Genomic DNA, 5,060 nt, shown 5'->3' with positions numbered 1-5,060 from the left:
GCACTGGGCCGGGGTCACTGTCGTTCTGCAGTGCTGTGCCACAGCCTGCTACAACAGCCAGGTGCTCTCTCAGCTGCTCGATGCTCCGTCCTGCACTGACTCCCCCTTAACCCGGACCATGTGCTCACACGAAGCGGTTCTGCTCGGATTTTCTGTTTTCTCCGCGTCCCGTCAATTTAAAACGGCGCTCTTCAACCCGTGAGAGGGCTTTGGAGAACCCTCCCCACCCCTCTCCCCTTCTTTCCACTGCGGGGTCCCGAGCGTCCCTGGCAAAAATACATCCCCTTCCCCTGGTCTCCACCTCTGGGCACAGCACCGACCCGAACGCACAGAACCGCTTCCGACAATTCGTGGCCCCGCAGACGCCGACACAGCCGAGGGTCGGAGCCGCAGCGGTGCGGGTCGGTGCGGTGCTCCGCTGCGGGGCGGTGACTCTGCTCTGCGGGAAGGACGGAGGCTTTCACCCTCCGTCTGCACCCTCGGATAACGGTTTAAAATCGTTGCAATGCGAATTCCACCTCTCAAAGAAAATCGGTTGGTGTATATATATGTAAATATATAGAACTATTTTTAATCGTGACTCTTAAAATGACGGAAATCGTTTAATTCACAGAACCCCCAAATCCGAGTGCCGATTTCGCACCTCCCGCCCGGCTCTGCACCGGGGGATGCGATCCTCTGCGGCTTCCCAGCCAGTCCCATGCCGGGGGGACGCGCTGGGCACTGTCTGCCATTCGGCAGCGATGGGGCAAACGAAAGCAGCCCCGAATTACGCACACTTCGTTTTCCATCTACTGCAAGGGAAGCGCCGTGGTCTTCTTAAAAAAAAAAACGCTCCGCATTTAACGGGTGTTTGTGTTGTTTGCACCAGGCGAAGCGTTTATCGTACCGTTAGAAAGGCAGGGTATTCCTAAAGCCACCTCACTGTTCGCAATTTGTTTCTATTCTTTAACCAAAACGTTCACATTCGTTTCGGGACTCATCGGTCCCTCCCAGGGCAGACTTCACAGCCCTCCGCCGCTCACTGTCACACCGCGGCTGTTCCGAGGGCTGAGGGAGGAATGGGGGGGATGGAATCCCCGCGGTTCCGCATCTCTCCCGGTGCTGCCGGCGGTTCATTCCCGTTTTGAAGGGAAGGAGAGTTTTGTCCATTTTCCCATCTTTCTTCCATTAAGATCCTATCGCGTTTCCCTGCTCGGAGTGACCGTAACACGAAAAATAGCCGAAGAGAAACTCTCTCCCATCGGGGTACTTCAAGAAACGCCCCGAGTGCAATGGGGAAAGCAATTTTGTGCAGAAAGGGCAACGAGTAGGTATGGATTAGATAGAAGTAGATAGATATAGATAGATTGATAGATACAGATATTAGAGATATATAGATATAGATATAGATAGATATAGACATAGACATAGACATAGACATAGATATAGACAGACATAGATATAGATATAGATATAGATATAGATATAGATATAGATATAGATATAGATATAGATATAGATATAGACGTAGATATATAGATATAGATATGGACATAGAGATATAGAGATATGGAGACAGAGATGGAGATGGATTGACCCCACCGTCCCGCTCCGCCCCCGCACATCCCCGCACCACCGGCCCCGTCCCCACGGCCTCGGGGCGGCCTCGGAGCGCTGCGGGCCCCGGCGCTGCCTTCTGCTGGCACTCGGCGTCCAGGAAATCCGCAAAGCGGTCGGAAGAGAGTGGAAGCCGTGACATCACGCGGGGCAGGAGGGTGAGGGAGCGGCTCCGTCCGAGCAGCGCGCTGCGCTCGGGGCCGCGGGGAGCTCAGCGCTGACACGCGGACCTCAAAGCGATGCTCGCGGCCACGCGGCCCGGCCGTCCCTTCCTTACAGCTTCGGGCAGAAGATGCAGAGCTCTGTGCCCCCGCATCGAGGCACGTCCCCGCCCCGCCGCCTCCGGACCTCTTTCCTCCAAACCCTGCAAACGGACGGAATCCATCTCCATAGCTGTCGCTGTCCGGAGAGGTCTGTGCCCGTACCGGGAGCTGCCCTCCGTGCGACCGCCGTGCTGCGGAACGCCAGAAGAGCACGCACCGTGAGTAGTGTCCTACTGGGATAAAACGGTGAGTCCCTCTCTTTTCTTTTTCTTTCTTTCCTTTTTTTTTCCTTTTAAAATAGTATCTTTAAAAGCGCGGAGTTCTGTTTGTTGTTGTTGTTTGTTTGTTCGTTTGTTTTATCGTTGTTTTCCTTTGTTTTGGTTGTTTTGTTTTCGTTTTCCTTTTCTCTCTTTCACAGAGTAGGGGAGCAATTCTCGGAAGCACAAACCAGCCGAGAGCGTCGGCAGAGGCAGCGTTGGGGCTGAGACAGCTCTTCGAGGCACTGCCCCCTCCGCACACCGACCTCGGGGCAGACACGGGGCTCCGCGGGCTCAGCTCGTTCAGCTGCCCCGATCAGTGTCACGGCTGTCAGAGGGCCGCGGTTACGCTTCCCCCTGCTGACAGCTCATACAGAGCTATCTTTCTCCCTTCTCCACCCGGACCTGCTATCAAACCCAAGAAAACCAGGCAACCAAAAGAAATAGCAGAGTCATCTCCATTGCTTGGGGCAGCCTCCTGCACTGCTCTGCCCGGGGGCCTCGCAGAGGAGCAGTTCTGGGGCACTGTCCATGCCGATGCTGACACGGTGCTGACATGGTGCTGGTACAGCCTTTAGCACCCAGCTCTCAACCTGTCACACACGAAACCAACATGTGGCTTTGATGCACAGCTCCAACACGGGGAAATGGCACCGAGCCCCTCGGTGAAGTGATGAGGAGCAGGAGCAGAAATCCTTCGGTATGGGGCTTCAGGATGGCTGTGCCACACGTCCAGCCACAGCCAAACCCTGCACAGCACTGCCATAGCCACATATGGGCACGGAGCCACGTGCAGAGCTGCAGGCAGTGAGTGTGCTCTGCGATGGGCGGGCACAAACACACCGTGAGACAAAGGTGGGTGCATCAGGTCAGTAGTTACAGCCTGTCTGAAAAACCACAGCTACGGCTGTACCACCTATTTCTAGATGCCAAATAAGCACCAGACAGAAAGCAAGGAACTGTCCTTATCACCCTGGTGTTCAATTCAAGCAAGCCCCACATTTGCTGCCCAACAAGAGCTACCCTCCCTGAAATCACCTCATCCCCTATGCTGAGAACAGGTGATGTGTGCTGGGGCAGCTCACTGTTCACTGACTGGAATAGGGCAGTTTATAAAATTAAGTTAATGATTACATCTGTGCAGAGCGGGGCCTCCAGTTTTTAACAGCGAGACGAAGAAACAGAGCAAACCCCACATTCTGTAGGTCTGCAGCAGTGTTGGTTTGCTGGTTCCACCTGGCTGTGCCTTTATGGAGCAGCGGGGAGGTGCTGCAGGCATTTAACACAATAATGGCTAATTGAAACTTTTTATTTCTAAAATAGCACCGTGTTTTATACATATTAAAATCATATTAAAGCTGACTTGCCAGACTCTCCTGAGCACCACTACAGCCAGTTAAAAAGCCTGTTAAGAGCCAATTAAATTCTATAACAGGCACACGATATAAAACAATTAAGTGGTGGCAGCTCGTTTCTGTTAGCTTATTTCTCTGCCTTTGCATTTCTATGCAAATCTTATTTTAAAGTGTGGTACAGACCCACCAAAGTGCCCTCCCAGCAGAGCAGGGGCAGAATCTCTCCCCACTCCCATGGAACCAAATAGGCTGGAGCTGGATGTGCTGCAGAGTGCACCCACTGAACACTGAAGAAAATCACACTGATGAGAAATGCTTAAAGAAAAGTTCCCAAACTGAACACCCACAGGTCTAAAGTCCCACAGATGATCCTTGCAGGGTGGGCTCGGTGGTGCCAAGCTGGGCACCAAGCAGTGCCTGATGTCCAAGGCTCCGGGCAGCCTCTGTGGCCACCATCAGCCCAGGGCATGGCCAGCAGCTATGGGGAGCTTCACCAGCAGAAGGCAATGGGAACTGGGGATCCCAGGCACAACACACACAGAAGGTGAAGCTGATTTACCATCTTGGGATGGAATAATGTTTTTGGAATAAAATTATGCTGCATGGATTAGGATTTCCTGTATGCTGTTTACATTCCTGAGGGCCTTTATCTGTTTTAATCTCTGTAGTTTGGCTGAGATTCAGTGGATGCTTAAAAACGAAACTTTTGCTGTAAGAGTCTTGGTCATAAGGGAGCAGGGCTTGGGCACAAAGAAACTGATTTTCAGGAGGGATGTCGGGGAGCAGATGGCATTGGTTTGCCATAGAAGTGTGCATGGGAGGGGGAGGGGGGTTGCCTTTCCTATGACAGGGAACTCCACACTTGCAGCAGTACAGGTGTGCTGCCCACAGCCATCCCAGTGCTGTAAGGCCAAGCTGAGCAAAGACCCTGTGCCTCCTTTGTGCCTCACACCTCGGCAGGAGAGATCCCACTAAAATCTTCTTTGCCCAACACTGGTCAGGGAGTGGTGCGATGACATGAAGGCTGGTTTCACTTGCTTGCTTCAGTGGGTACTCAAACAGCTGTGCCCTCAGTGGAGGTCCCACACCTGGTGACCTCTCAGCTTGTACCGAGGACAAAACAAACCCCTGTCCTGGGACCCCACTCGGGATGATGCTTACACTACCTGTTTGGTTTCTACTGATGTTGCTGAGGTGCTAAATGAAGGCAGGTAGCTCCTGGTCTGCATTCTGTGAGGGCAAATGCTGCCTGCATTGGCGCAGTGCCACCACCTCAGGCCAAATGAGAGCTGACTTCTGCCCTGTCTGCCCTGCAGCCTGCCGTCCGATACGACACATTTCTACTTACCACATCCAGAACAACCAGTAAACCCATATATGGACAAAGTCGCTTAAGAAGTTTAAACAATTTTGCTTTTCTGTACGTATATTATGACACTTCCAAATTTTTTGGACGAAATTCCACCACCCGATAGCGATCTGAGCCACAGATGGGTTCGCTTAGCTCAGTTCTAGGCCTTATCCGCCAGCTTCTTCCCTTCGCCTCCCGCTCATTGCGCAGGGCCGGGGGCTCCCGCAGCATCGCG

This window comes from Meleagris gallopavo, chromosome 14 (assembly GCF_000146605.3).
Source record: "Meleagris gallopavo isolate NT-WF06-2002-E0010 breed Aviagen turkey brand Nicholas breeding stock chromosome 14, Turkey_5.1, whole genome shotgun sequence".
NCBI classification, from domain to species: domain Eukaryota; kingdom Metazoa; phylum Chordata; class Aves; order Galliformes; family Phasianidae; genus Meleagris; species Meleagris gallopavo.
Note: the sequence above shows the minus strand (reverse complement) of the source record.